Genomic DNA, 16682 nt, shown 5'->3' with positions numbered 1-16682 from the left:
CTGTTCCTATACCTCTCAACTACCGAACACGCGATAAGCGCGGTGCTCGTACGAGAAGAAGAGAAATTACAGAAACCCGCCTACTATATCAATAAAAGATTACTGGGGGCAGAGTCAAGATATCCACTAATGGAGAAGCTCGCCCTCAGTCTAATCCACTCATCTCGCAAGCTCCGCCCTTACTTTCAGGCACATCCTATCCATGTACTGACAGATCAACCATTAAGGCAAGTCTTGTCTAAACCAGAGGCGTCTGGTCGACTCCTAAAGTGGGCTGTTGAGCTCGGACAGTTCGAGATCACCTACCATCCGAGAACGACCATTAAGGCACAAGCGTTGGCGGATTTCATAGTGGAGTGCACCGGTATAGCCGACGACGAGATAACAACCACGGCCCGCGAGCTGTGGAAACTTTACGTCGACGGGTCATCAAATGAAAATGGAGCGGGGGCAGGAGTTATTCTAATCACTCCTGCAGGGAGAAAATTTCACTCCGCGTTAAGGTTCGGCTTTAAAGCATCTAATAATGAAGCTGAGTACGAGGCTTTACTTGCGGGACTGCGAATAGCAAAAGAGCTCAAGGCCAAAGATATACATTGCTACAGCGACTCCCAGCTCGTGGTTAATCAAATCTTGGGAGAATACCAGGCTCGTGGCACAAAAATGGCAGCTTATCTGGAGAAGGCAAAGTCCGCATTAGAGTTTTATGCAATCGAACAGGTTCCCTGAGAACAAAACTCAAATGCAGATGCCTTAGCTCGGCTCGCCACCTCCGCCGAAAATGAGGAGCTGAATGTTGTACCCATAGAACACCTGTCAGCACCCAGTATTACTGAGCCTGACGAGGAAGATGTGTGTATGATCGAGACAGAGCCGACCTGGATGAGCCCGATCGTTGAGTACCTCGAAAATAGAATTCTTCCAAAAGATCGAAATCAGGCTCGGAAACTAATGTATCAACTTCCTTGTTACACCATCCTGGACGGAAGGCTATACAGAAGAGGGTATTCCATGCCATTGCTCAGATGTGTGACTCCCCCCGAGGCAAAGAAAATTATTGAAGAAATTCATGAAGGGTTCTGCGGAGACCATACCGGGGGGCATAGCCTATCCAAGAAGATTATACGCCAAGGATATTTTTGGCCAACCATTAAAACGGACTCTTTCGAGTACGTGAAAAAGTGCGACAAATGCCAGAGATTCGCCACGATACCCCGAGCTCCACCTTCCGAACTGACCATGTTGACATCCCCATGGCCTTTTGCGGTGTGGGGGATCGACCTCATAGGCTCGCTCCCAACTGGCAAAGGAGGAGTAAAGTATGCTGTGGTCGCGGTTGATTACTTCACAAAATGGACGGAGGCTGAACCATTGGCGACCATAACTTCGAAGAAGATCCTAGATTTCGTGATAAAGAGCATCGTATGCCGATATGGAGTGCCAAGAAAGATTGTGTCTGACAACGGAACCCAGTTTGATTGCGACTTATTTACCAACTTTTGTAACAAGAACGGTATAATAAAGAGTTTTTCGTCAGTAGCTCACCCTCAGGCGAATGGTCAGGTCGAAGCCGTTAATAAAACTCTCAAAAGTTCTTTGAAGAAAAAGTTGGAAGAAGCAAAGGGACGATGGCCTGAGGAATTACCTCAAGTCCTTTGGGGATATAGAACTACAGCTCGGACATCAACTGGACATACCCCATTTTCTCTAGCATACGGCTGCGAGGCAATGTTGCCCATTGAGGTCGAAATTCCAACGATTCGAACTCAGATTTATGACCAGAGCTCCAATCATACTCAGCTCGAAGAAACCCTAGACTTGATCGAAGAAAAAAGGGAGGAGGCTCAGCTGAGAAATGCTGCTTACCAGCAACGAACCACAAGATATTTCAATAAAAGGGTTCGAGATCGAAAGTTCGGAATAGGAGATCTGGTATTGAGACGCGTATTCTTAGCAACTCGAGATCCAGCAGCAGGAGTACTCGGGCCAAACTGGGAAGGACCATACCAGATAGAATCAGTCATCCGCCCTGGCGGATACAAACTTGCGAGATTAGATGGGAGCCTCCTACCACGAGCATTGAATGGCGAACACCTTAGACCTTATTATCAATAGTATAGGAAAAGTGTTGCCTGTAACCATGATTTTCTATCTATGTTTCTTTGTTTTTGAATGACATGTCTACTTTGTTCCGCATGTAATTTATTTTTTATTTTTGCAATCTCTCTTAAGTTAATAACCTATGGTCACACTCATAGGATATTAAGGGGGCATCATTGGTATACATACCACCAGCTTAAAAAATAAAAAGTAATAAATAAAACATGAAGTATTTGGATATAACCAAATACGCGAGCTTAGATAGTTCGGACTTAACCAAGTTATCAAAAACGTACAAAGTATTTGGACATAACCAAGTACGCGATCTTAGATAGTTCGGACATAACCGAATTATAAAAAATATAAAGTATTTGGACATAACCAAGTACGCGATCTTAGATAGTTCGGACATAACCGAATTATCAAAAACAAAGTATTTGGATATAACCAAGTACGCGATCTTAGATAGTTCGGACATAACCGAACCATCAAAAACATAAAGTATTTGGACATGACCAAATACGCGAGCTTAGATAGTTCGGACATAACCGAACCATCAAAAAACCTAAATATTTGGAGTTAACCAGATGTGCAAACAACAGATTTGGAACAAACCAGCCAAATTATCGATCAATGATAAATGGGAGCCTAGACCTATTGCGAAATATGTCAAAATCGAGGCTGGAATATCTTAGAAAAATAGTTTCGAACTCATAACCTCGGAGCCAAGATACTGAGGATGAGGAAAAGTGACAGAGATATAACCAAATCATTCATATTACATGCCATATAAGTACTTTTCAGTTCATGGTTAAAGTAATGTCCGACCTTGATAAATAACGAGGTTGGAAGCGGATAATTCGAATAAACTATGCATGAATGCATCGAATTTCGAGCCTAAATCTAAACTATGTTTGTATGAATTAAATAAACATAACTCATCAATGCAAGAAAAATGCAAAATATTTCGAGCCAAGAAATGTAAAGCATATAAAAGGAAAAATGCAAAATATTTCGAGCCAAGAAATGTAAAGCATATAATAGAAAAAGTTAAAGAAATTGTGTCAGCCCCGTGGGCACAAATTTAAATAGTTACAAGAATGAGGGGACGCAGCCCCGATAACTGATCTCCCCGAGATCGGATTTAAGGAAGAAGAGTATCCTTGGCCTTCTCAGCATCAATATCACCAGACCCTCCAGGACGAATAGCATGACTATCCTGCTGGGCCGCCTCTCGAGCAGCTGTACTTGCCAAAAGACGGGCATTCCACCGCTCAACAAATGTGGCTTCGAGAGGACCCAGGAAGCTGGTGTCAAGATCGGCATTGTCGGCCCAAAGTTTGTACATGGCCTGGTCGACCGCTTTCTCCCTCTGCTCCTTAGACTCATTCAGGAGGCGGGTCTTCTCGCTCTCCATGAAATCGAGGGTGGCAGACTTCTCCTTGGCTTTGGCCTTCTCGAGCTCAGTGTTTGAATTTTCAAGCTCCTCGAGACGGGTCTTCAATTTTTCAATTTCAGACTTCGAGTCTTTGAGCTCGTCAACCATCTTCAGCTCGAGATCCTTCGACTTTTGAGCCAGAGATAAGCTCGTTTGCACCTCGTTGGTCAGCTTGTAGTTGAGTTGCGCTGAAACAACAAGGGCCTGAAACACAAAGAATGAATCAGAATTATAATCAGAGACATAAATACTCTAAGACATAAATACTCTAAATAGAATTGAGAAGGCTACCGCGGCGGAGAGTTCGATACTCTTCTCATAAAGAGTGTTGCAGTCCGAGGCCTTGCGCACGAGGTCCCAGTGGTCGGCACCAAAGCCAGAAAAGCTCTGACCCACCCGAGAAAGGACGTCCGAGTTGAGAAGCGCCCCTTCTGTCCCAGCGGCGCCATCAAGCACATATTCCTCAGTATGAGTTCAGGCCGTTGGCAGCTGAACCGTTGAGGTAGAAGGTTTCTTCGGAGGCCAAGCAACTATTAACCGGGTCTCGGTGGGAAGCTGCGAGATGGATGCAGTAGAGCCTGACCCATCAACCTGGGCAGTCGGCTCCTTGGAGGTGTTCGCAGTGATCTGGGCCGTGGGAGTCGTCTCGTGACGTTTAGGTACCTTGGACTGTCGGTCGGGCCTCTTTGGTATCCTCGGGCATTTGCTCTTCTGGGCGCCAGCTCCCCCATCACTAAAGAGCACGGCGTCGAGGTCGGGATTCATGGCACCTGCATAATGACAGTGAGTTAAACAATGATAATAACTTTGGGAAAAGATATAAACCAGTTGAAGAAAAAACCTAACTGAGACTCTTCCCCAAGCTCGAGCTTGGGGACCATGAAATTCCCCCGTCTTCAGAAGAGGCGGGGGGAGTGCCTTCCCTATAAGTTGGTGATAACCTCGAGAGGTCCCTATAGTCATTGGTCCCATACTGCACCGCTATCCCATTCCACACCTCGTCCGTGGTGTACATGGTATCATATTTCCTGAGCCCACTATCAAACCTATGGACACAGTCATCTACCCAACTCCATATGTAGAAGTGGTATCTATCCTGTGGGCACGAGACTAGTCAATTGGGCCTGTGTTTTAACAAAGTGGGGGACCACATTCGCGAAGTAGGAAGGGTTTTACCTCCTCCGGAGTCCGAACTCGAGGCTTCGTCATTGGCCTCATTTCCCGACCGCGGACTTCTCGAGCAAATTGGGAGAGATGCTTTCCTTTCTCTCCTCGGAGGAAGGATGCCTGTGGGCAGTGGCACTTCCTCCCAGCGTTCATATTTATTACTGGACCAGTCAGAGGTTGACTGGCCCTGTCCCAATAACCCACAAGCTCGTAGCTTGTCCTCATGTAGCAGAAATGAGAGAGATCTCCTGCCGTAAGGGAGTCGGAGCAGGCTCTCTCTGTGCCCCTTCATTGTCTCGTCAGGGGTGGGACGCTGAAGTTAGCTGAAAGGCGAGATACACTTCAACTAAACATGGATTCAAGGGCTAAAAATTCGAGCTCAAAAATAGAAAGTAACGAGAATACTTACGAATTCGCCTAAACGAACGATGTCGAGACGGGAACAGACCGTCTGTCCAGAAAAAAGCCTTCTTGAAGTCAGGGGGGTGGTTCGGAAGATCTTCAAAGATCTTCGTCTCTTTGGGGTAGCTCGAAAGATAGTAGAAACCATCTCCTCCCCGAGCTTGGGAGGGATTACTCTTCAAACAAAAGAGATATAAAATCTCTTGGGGTGAAGGCCCTGTCCACCTCAGCTCGTGGAATAAGGACCTCAGGGCAGACAGCACCCTGTATGAGTTGGTGTTGAGTTGGAATGGAGCCAACCCAACGAAATCAATGAAGTCTCTGAAAAAGGACTTCAGGGGCAGCAAAGCTCCTGCCCTTATATGTTCTTGGCTCCAGGCCGCGTATTTCACACTGGAATCGCGGCCCCCAGGAGCGAAACAGCTCCGTTCATGCCTTGTCGGAGCTCGACACTTCAGTGTGTCCAACGAACTAAGGCCATGGAGGGCCAAGATATCAGTTATTTGGTCAGTGGTGGTAACCGAGCTCTGGTAGAATTCGGCTTCAAACATCTCCCTCCTAGGCTGCGAAGACGAAGGCTCCGCCATTAAGGAAAACTGGAGTTCCCCCGGGTGGTATGCTACCGTGACTTTTAACGCAGGGTTGAGGGGAACTGGCCTAAGTCCCGGGTTAGGCTCCGGATAGATGGCTTCCCGAAGAACCCTTCTCTTCTTTTCAATGACCTCGTCTATCTGGCGACGATAGTGGGCTCGAATGTCTTCTTGCTCGCGTGCGATCTCGTATTCTTTAATCCGACGCTGGTTCCGGGCAAAGATCGATTCCGGGCTCGGAGATTTGGGCTCGTAAGGAATTGCTCGTAATGACCCCCACCGTCTTTCCGGATTCTGTGACATCTAACGAGAAAGAAAAAATGGTGAGGGCCATGCATGCAAGAATCACGAGCTCGACAGGATGAGCTCGGAGATTTAAGGACAAGAAACTAAGAATTAAGACCCTTACTAAAGAGTCAGAGCGTGTGTTCCACAAGAAGGAAAAGGAGCGTGGATGATTTTTTTTGAAAGTCCCGAAATTCAAGGGAAAGGAGAGTGGCGGTTAGCCAGGAAAAGCGTTTTTGGGTTTCGTGTATTTGTCAAAGCCCATGTTTTTATCCGAAAGCTTAATGTACAAGAAACGCTGCCTAAGAATTTCAAAACCCAGAAAATAGGAACCACATTCAAACGTCTAAACTGGGTATAAACCAGAGACGAACATCCAGAGTGAAAATCCAGAAAGCCTAAAAACCTATCGGTTCAAAACCTCCTATCGCATCATGCTAAGAACGTAAACTAACATACACAGCAAACACAGTATAAAAAGAACAACAAAAATGGCGTACTTACACAGTGATGGTGATTGCAGCAAAATCATCGAGTGGAGAAGAGATTGCAAGAAAGAACTCACTGACTCGTACAAACCAGGATTCCTTTGTTTCTTCGGCCTAGAAAACATGCAATGAGTATAAACTATGATAAGAAGTTTAGGGAGTGTTTTTCTTTTTTCTGGCTTGTGATGAACAAATGTGAAGAAGACGAAGAGGGGGTCTTGTATATATAGGTGGGAAGACTAAATTAATCAGGAGCGTTGATTAAATTCCTCAACAGATCGAATGGATGGGAATCGGTGACAAGATGGCGCCGAAAAGTTATCAGACGAACGATCGTGGGCGTGTTCCCAAGGTACTCAAGTACCTAAAGTGAGCAATACCCATCTGGCACGTGTCCATTTTCAAGAGTGTGACGGTATGGTTCCCAGAAAGAGTAGTTCAAAAGTTTCCTTCTCTTAGGATTCGAACAAATACTTTTGAGGGGGCAAAATGTTATACCCAGATTTCGAGCCATAGTAAATATGACCTCGAAAGCTGAGTTCGCAACAAATGGTCTCGTGAGGATTAGAGTGATCTAGGATTGTAAGTCGAGCTTGCAAAGTATGATGTATGATCTCGAGTGCGGTGATCTCGAAATGACCTCGATCTCGAAAGGTAGCTCCGAGAACACCTTCATCTTCAGGAACTTCGGAGCATGGTTCTTGAGCTCGATATCCCATCTCGAAAGAAACGTTAGCTCGGGAGATGTCAGTGGCTCGCACAATGACATGAGACCAGAAATGCTGGAGCCTTGAAGATACGCTATAACCACCTTGAGTATCTACAAGTATAATAACTATGAGATGTAGCCCTCATTAATTGATGTAAATCCCCAAGAATTGTGGGATATTATTTAATACAGTTATACGCCCCCTGATCTTTGGGGGACGTTTCCTTTAATATCTGATTATTGGCATTTAAAGCCATTTATTTTTATTCACAAAAGAGTAACTACCCAAAATATGTGGGATAGTATTCTGCATCCTTTTCTATAAATAGAGAAGGCATGCACCATTGTAAAGGACCGAAATTCTGATCCTTGAGAGAAAACTCTGGAGAATTCATACTAAAGAATTTTTCAGAGATAATCTTGAGATTAATAACAGAGACTCGTGGACTAGGCAGATTTAACTGCTGAACCACGTAAAAAACCGTGTTTGATTCGTTTGTTTATTTTTGGCCATTGTCTTAAATTGTTTACGTGCTCTCTTCTTTTATCTGCTGACGAAAAACGGCGTCAACAGAATCCAAACTAGCATTAAATAAAAATAGAAAGATCTAAATTGTATAAACCCTTAAAATATATAGTTATATATATAGTATTTAATATAATAATTTTATTTGCTATTTTATTTTTAAGAATTTTATTTTCATTATCTTTGATATGAATACGAATTTATTTATTTTAAAAAATATAATAATAAAAATAGGTATTTGTGGTATAAGACTTTTTGCAATTTTATACCCAAGTTATTTATTTATGGTAAGTTTTACATTAATATTCAACACTAATACTATAAATATGCGGCACGTGCATAGAAATAAATATGAATAATTAATTTGCATACTTTTCTTTTTCTTCTTTTTGTTAACTTAAGAAAATAAATTTACTTTTTGTACCAATTAATCTGCTAGACGATGCCCTATAGAATTTGATCCGTAGAAGCTTTATTAAAAATCAACAAAAAATAAGTTTCAGTATTTTTTCTCTATAAAGAAGAAAAAAGACAAGATAGCTAATAATATTTAGTTAACAAATTCAAATCAAGAATTAATAATTTTAATTAGATTGAGTTTATATTGAGTTTGGAGTTGAGATTTATTAATTAGAGTTATGTATGTATACAAATTTCTTCTATTAATTTAAGTAAATTAAATCTTATTATTTATTGAAAATAAATCAACTTATTTTTTTAAAATATTAATAAAAATTCGACTTTTTCAATATTTTGGACAAGAAGTATATGAAAAAAATGAAATGAAAGTAGAATTACATTTTTTTAACTAATTGTTGATCGATGGAGGTTATATTTTGTTGGACCCTGTATTTATTCTAATTATTTGTTTGCACTCTGTATTTTAAAAAAATTATTTTTGGATCCTATAATTTGTAAAATGATTCAAATGGACACATAAACTCAATTTTAATGAAGAAAAAATTAAATATAACAACACAATTTTTAAGCAGAATGATTTTATTTTTGTTCTGAATTGTTAGTTTAGTGAATTATTTGTGATTTCAGTTGAGAAAACTTTGACCAAAATCAGGTTTAGGGTTCTATTTAAAATATTTTACAAAATATGGGGTCTAAAAAATAATTTATCAAAATACAGAGTCCAAATAAATAATAAGACAAAATACAAACTCAAAAAAGATATAAACCCATAAAATAATATTGGTGTGAACTAATACTTCATAAAAAATGAAATAAATGCAGTCATTGGCACTGATGTTTTCATGTGGCTCGGTCCAAAGTTATGACCTGTTCTATGATTATGGTATTAGAATAGAAAGACCTTTCAAGTTGGAATTTGGTTACAGAGAGAGTATCTCAATTGAAAAATGAGAATTGTGCTATTAGGCACCAATGGTGCCCAACACCATTTTCAGGTGACGCCTTATGAGTTGTTAGTAATTTTTTATAATAGTTATTAAATTAAAATATGTGAGACCCGATATTAAATTACATCAATAATGGTACGACAACTCATGGTGGTGTTGGGCATAACATTTCTCTTGAAGAATTAACCATCCCATTAAATGAGAATTTTCTTCCCATTTATAAGGATTTTTGGTGGAGAGCTTGCATGGGCCCCCTACCATTCTAAGCTCGCAGCAAAGTACTCAAGTGGACTCTGCTGCAACCTCATACATGCTCAGAGTTCACGTGAGGTACTCAAGTTCTTCTTGAATGCGTGCTCTTTGACTTGATGGGTGCGAGGTGCGACCTAGGTATATTTTTGCTTTACACGTGTTTGGGGGTCACACATGTCACCGTCTGATAGGTGAGGATTTTATGCCTACAACACTAATCTTATACATTTAATATATTATTTACAATTTTATTTTTTTACGTACACAAATCAAATAAGTTTGAGCCCTCCCGTTAATTTTTAGAATTTTTTTCGTTAGTTGAATTTTGGGTTCTTGCTCAAAAAACAGACCGAACGCGTTCGAGTTATTGGCTCGTCCAGCCCGGCGGCATTCATGAATCGCTCGTTCAACTGTCCCTCGGAGACACGGTCGAGAAGTACCATGCATGGTTGCCCTCCGTCCTTTCTTTATCTCGGTCCCACCCAGCAAGAAAAAAAAATCAGTCTAATTTTGAATTTACAACTCGAAAACTTCGAAATACATTAGAAATTTTTTTGATTAGAATTATAAATAAAAAAATCTTATTTTATTGGTTTTATTTGAAATTTTAGATATAATTTTTTATCTTTTATGAGTAGTGGGGGCTTACCCCACTTGCCCCCTAGAGCTGATAAACTCAATCATTTTATATATTTAAATATATCTAGAAATTTTTTACGGTAGAGGAATTTAAAATTCTTTATCGGTATGGGAGTCCCCCATTTTCAACACTTAGAGATATGTTATAATTTTATTTTTTTTATTTATAATGACGTGCATTATAGATATAACAAATTTTTAATTCATTTTTGAATTTTTTTGAATAATTTATTATGTTGAAAACATAGTTCAAATATCACATTGCATGAGTGCTTGTTTCACTTTTGTATGCACGTGAAACATGCTATTTGAACCCTCAACACAATAAACTACCCAAAATATTTTGAAAACATGCGAGAGATTTGTTAGGAAAAAAAAAATTGCTAAAAGACACTATTGGTATCCAACACTAGAAGAAGGTGACATATCACTATTGGTGAAATCAAATATCGAGTCCCACACATTTTAATTTAATAATTATTATAGAGTATCGTGCTAACCAAATTATAGGGTGCCACCTCTTGTGGTGTTGGACACCTTAAGATGCCAAATAACATCACTAAAAAAAAATGAAGAACGAGAACTAATTTTCATTCTTTTCCGAGGTGTGGGCAGCCACATAGTTGGAGATGGAAAAAGCATCTAGTTGCTCAAGACCATAGTCCCTCCATCTCAATCCTCTTCATAAAAATTAATATAGATCATTACCATTCATTATTAGTCAACCTTATAATTAATAAAAAAAGAAAAAAGAAAGAAGTATAAACCGATATAAAAGTATATGCTATACTACAATAGACATAGAAGTATATATGCTATAGTAAAAATATATGTTATCTAACGTAAATAATAATGTCATATAGCCGGATCGAACTATTATAATAGTGGCTTGGATGGGTTATAACTCTTTTATTTTTTTATTTTTTATATATGACGATGTATAATATAATTAGAGGAGATCTCCCATAAATTTTTCAGGAATTTTTTGATGATATAGGATGTCGAAAATCACAATTCAAATAGCATGTTGCATGCGCGTATAAATATTGAAATAAGTATGCAAAAAACTATTTGAATCTTATTTTCGGCATTTTAAATTATTTTAAAGTTCCTAAAAATTTGTGGAAGTCCCCTATAACTACATTATATACTGTTATGTATAAAAAATTAGAGTTACAACTTATCCATATATTGAAAATACTAAAAATACCTATAAGTATTGATACATTCACTACTATAGTAGTGGAATATTGTTAGGATCATTTTAGATTTAATTTAGAGGGCATTTAAGTTATATTTTAGATTGTTTAGGATTATTTTGTGTGGAATTATGCTTGGTTGTTTCATTTTTCAGGAGTAAACGACAAAAGAGGTGAATTGAGGAAATATAGGCCCAAAAGAGGTTTAAATTGGAATTTTTTGAAGTAATTATATTTATGGGAGTCTACGAATGTTTTTGGAAGGTTTGGAGTGATTCCAGAGTCGATTCGAGGGCTTTTGGCAATGGAATTTTCACCCCAACGCTAGTCATTAGTGCTGTAGCGCTGAAGAAAATAGAGACAAAAGCATTTGAATTAGCGCCCAACGCCCCTTAGTAACGCCGCAGCGCTAGCAAAGTCAGAGAGTAGAAAAATTTCTAGAATCGAGGTGGCGCCCCAGCCACTACAACAAATTTAATTATTAGCGGCGGGGGACTCCGCCGCTAATAAATGCCACGTCCGCCGCTAATAGACTTTAGCGGCGGGCCTCCGCCGCTAATACCCCGCGCCTAAAAAAGTGTCGCTAATAATGATTATTAGCGGCGTACTGACACACCCGCCGCTAATAAGTAATTATTAGCAGCGGACATTAGCGGCGGAACCCGCCGCTAATAACTATATCCGAGGGATTAATATTAGCCGCGGGGTCCGCCGCTATTATTGTATTTATAATTTTTTTAAAATTAAATTTTAAATAAATTAATATTTATTAAATTTAATTATTTTTAAAAATAATTTATAATATAATTTAATAAAAATAAACATTAAATTAATTTAAACATAACTAACATTAAAATTAATATAAATAGTTTTAATATTTATCAACCTAGTAAATATCACTATAGTCATTAAAAATAAATAAAGTATTAATTCAGTCCAAATATATAAACTAGCAACTAAAGAAAGTCATTAAGATTAATATTGAAATTGTCCTCATCTTCAACATTTTGGTCTGGCTGTGAGGACGATGGCTGTGACGATGGCGGTGGCGGTGGCTGTGGCGGCGGTGGCGGTGGCGGTGAAGGAATATATGGTGGTTGTGATGATCGTCCGAGCGTGAGGTCCCCAAACAGATCTCGAGGCTGTGGCTGTGGTGGAGGCTGCATCGATCCTCCTGGAAAATCGGTAAAACTAAAATATTGTGGAGGAGACTGAGAATGGGGTCCAAAAATGTATTGGTTTTGATACTGAGGAGGTTGTTGCGACGACATATGTGGCGGATACATTGGATGAGGCTGGTACAGCTGCTGCGGCGGATACTGTGAAGGAGGCTGGAACTGATGCTGTGAAGGAGGTTGATACTGCTGATGTGAAGGAGGCTGATACTGCTGTGAAGGAGGCTGATACTGCTGTGACGGAGGCTGATACTGCTGTGACGGAGACTGAGAAGACGAAGCACCTTCGAATTGTGGTGGCAAATGCCTCTGCAGAAAACTGTCAAACATTGGGTTATACAGTTTACTGGGATGCACAGTTGTCGAAGTCTCAAACGTCTCACGAATTGCCTTCACCAGCAAAGCCATAACTCTCATATCTTCATTAGGCGAAGCAGCAGTATTTGCTTGGGAATGACTTTGATCTGTAGAGCTAGAGGATGTCCTTTTTGCCTTCCCTTTCGCCCTATAACCCACTCCTCTTTGGTAGTCAGATCTCTCCCCGAGTACTTTACTTAGTATCTCATATTGATTGACCGAGGACGAATCAACACCAGATACATTTAGAGATGCCTCACTCTGCTGTTGACTTTGCCTCTCATTCTGTGATTTCTCAACCTCAGCCGCCATTTTTTCTTGTATAAAGATAACATTATAAACAAAAATTAGAAACATTATAAATATTAGAAACAAGAAAACAATACTATTCACTTACATAATCTTGTTGAGCTGCCTCATTGACAAAAGATTTTGTCGATTTTCTCATATGAGCATCCCTCCAAGTATCAACAACATGCGCATGCGGGTTCTCCTATACAAATGTAAACAAAATGTTTCAGAATGTGTTATTTTATAAAATTAAATTAACATCTTCCCTTACATATTCGTGACGCTTAGCTGCCAACGACTTTGTGCCTTGTGTTGTTACATACTTCATTTGTCTTCTGTTTGCTTGATTTTTAGAGGAACGAGCCAAAAATCTTTCGCTCAAAAACATTTCACAAATAAGCTGCCAAGCCTCCTTAGTGCAATGGTTAGGTGGCTTAGAGAGGACATTCTCCAAATCTTCTGGTCCAGCATAATGATTTTTGAAGTGTCTATGTCTATAGTTCTTTCTCTCGCGATATCTTTCCCCCATCTCCTTGTTGAGAGTTGCTAGAACTGACTCACGTTGTGGATGACCGTCTATATTATAGTAATACTGCATTAGGAAAAAAAATATTAGATAACTTGTAAATAATGAAAAGTACAAGATTTGTAATTTTTTTACCCTCATACGATCAAGCACTTGATCCTTAAACTGTTGAGGTACATCAGCAAAATCCAAATAATGCCCCGGACACAACATGGAAACTAGAGTTCCCAACATGCGAATAAAAGCTTGATCCTCCTGCCCAACCACTTTGTTGGTCACAGGATCAAGCTCTAGATCCAATGGTTTCCCAGCTTTTTTCCTTCGTTCTTCAAGAACATTATTACTAGCAGGGCCACGACCTTTTCTTCTCGTCGACGGGGCTTTAAAATTTATTAACAATAATCAGTATTAGTATTGATGTTATATTTATCTAACAATATAATTTCTAAAAATAATTTTGATATGCAATATTTAACCTGACTCGCAAGATGTTGGTACCCTAGAAGGATCTGGCGGGTCTTGACCCCCACCATCTCCGCCATGATAAGTAGCTATATCAGCTGACATTATACTTCAGTTTAAAATTTATTAGTTAGTAATTAGCATTAAATAGAAGTATATCACATTGAATTCATAATAATAATAATTACAAAAAAAAACTTCATTATATTTAAATATATAGTTCTGTTACACAAATAGAAAAAACTAAACAGAGTAATCACTATCATTTCCATCAGTAATCGGAGATACATTTTCATCTTCACAAAGCTCAAATATCTTATATTATAATTACAAAAAAACACTTCATTATATTTAAATACATAGTTCTGTTACACAAATAGAAAAAAACTAAACAGAGTAATCACTATCATTTCCATCAGTACTCGGAGACACATTTTCATCTTCACAAAGTTCAACAACCAATTCATCTTCTGCATCTGCAACGTCCTCATGTTCTGACATATCAGCTTCGTCGTCACCATCTTCATCAGCTCCAACATAAGCAGCAGGTTGATCAGATTGCATAATCAACTCTCCGAGGTCCACAGTCAACAAAAAATTTGATGAACTTGTTTCATGTACAACATCAATAACATCATTAACCTCATCAGAATTGTCCTTAATGTCCCAAATCTGTCGATGATTCACATCTTCTACAACTTTCCAATCACGACCTCTAAGTAAATCATCAAGATAGAAAACTTGCTTAGCTTGAGTAGCAAGTATGTACGGCTCATCTTTGTACCATTCGCCATTGACGTTTATACTGGTGACATTATTTTCAATGACTGTTTTCTTCATTCTTGGATTTGTATTAAACCATTTGCACCGAAATAATGCCACTGAATATGCACCAGTGAAAGAAAGTATCACCACTTCTTCAAGCGTGCCGTAAAAATTAAAACCTTCTGTTCCGGCAGCAGACACTCCACTATTCTGTGTGGTGCGCTTTTTGTCTCGATCGTGCGCAATAAATCGAACACCATTGACTATACAACCTTGGTAAAAGGTTGACAAATGATCTGACCCAGATGCTAAAGCTAACAGTTCATCACCGTTATCCAAAGACCCAAGCTTGTGCAGGTCATATATCTAAATATATAGAATGATATTAGATTCACAAAATATATCATTAATAAAATCACTGTTCAAAGTTCAAAGTTCAAAGCTACCTTTTTATGAAACCACGAACGGAAATTTTTCCTATGCAAACGATCATGATCACCATCTGGGTATTTTTGTTTAATCTCTTGTAGGTGTTCGCTGTTAATTAGAATAGTGTTACGATTCTTGATAACAAAAAACTGATAATAACCACACATGTTCTAATTTATAAGAGAATAAACTTACTCTAAATAAGGCTCAATTTCAGGAGAATTCTCAAGTATGAACCACTCAGCTATTTCACGAGTCTTATGATCGAGAGTCTTCAAAGTTCCCTTTGTGAGTGGACGACATTGAGATTGGAAAACTGCAAGATTTCTTGGGATATAAGTTGCATCTTCATTTCGATCAAGACGGTTAAATCTTGTTTCAATGCCTTTGAAATATATTGAACAAAAGGTCAAAGCCTCGTCTGCAACATAGCCTTCGGCGATCGACCCTTCAGGGCGAGCTTTATTTCCCACATAATTCTTTAATTTTTTCATGTACCTTTCAAAAGGATACATCCACCTCATAAATACCGGACCACCCAATATTGCTTCTTCTGGCAAATGTAATACCAAATGAATCATTATGTCAAAAAAGCTGGAGGAAAAATCAACTCCATCTTGCACAATATCTGAATAAGATCATTTTGTGCTTCCTCCATATCTTTAACATTTAAAGTCCTCGAACATATTTGCCTGAAGAAATTGCACAATTCTGCAATAGTGGTCGATATAGATTTTGGAAGAAACTTGAGAACACCGAGAGAAAGTAATCGTTACATTATCACATGACAATCGTGTGACTTCAACCCAAGAATATTTGTACCATTCTCGGACACTTTCTTCTTCAAATTTGAACAAAAGCCATCTGGAAATCTAACTCCTTTTATAAACTGACAAAACTGTTGCCTCTGCGCTGGAGTTAACACATAAGGAGCGTGCGGCTTCATCAGCTTCCCATTCTCATCTTCATAAATCCACAATGATTCTCTCACACCCATATTTTTCAAATCATGTCTGGCATTAGTGGTGTCCTTAGATTTATCACTGTCTAAGATGGTGCCAAGGAGACTATCACACACATTCTTCTCAACATGCATGACATCTATATTGTGTTTTAATTTGTTTGTACACCAATACTCAAGCTCGTAAAAAATACTTTTTTTCCTCCAATTACCTTCATCTACTCCTCTTTTACGTTTCACACCCCCAAACTGGACATGTTTTCCTGGAACTTGCGCTGCAAGAGCATTAACTTGTTCTAGTATATCCTCACAAGTAAACCGTCTCAGAGGACGTCTTCTCTCAACTTCTCCATCGAACTCTTTGTCTCTTCTCATTCGATGAGTACTTGGCAAGAATCTTCTGTGACCAACGTAAGATGTCTTACCGATCACTCGGATGGAAGTTGTGTCCGCATTACACGTAGGACAAGCTTTGTATCCCTGACCACTCCATCCAGACAAACTACTGCGAGCTGGAAAATCGTTCACTGTCCACAAAAGGGCTGCCCGCATCT

Source organism: Humulus lupulus, chromosome 6 (genome assembly GCF_963169125.1).
Source record: "Humulus lupulus chromosome 6, drHumLupu1.1, whole genome shotgun sequence".
In the NCBI taxonomy this organism is placed as follows: Eukaryota; Viridiplantae; Streptophyta; class Magnoliopsida; order Rosales; family Cannabaceae; genus Humulus; species Humulus lupulus.
The sequence above is the reverse complement of the archived record's forward strand: the minus strand, read 5'-3'. Positions refer to the sequence as shown.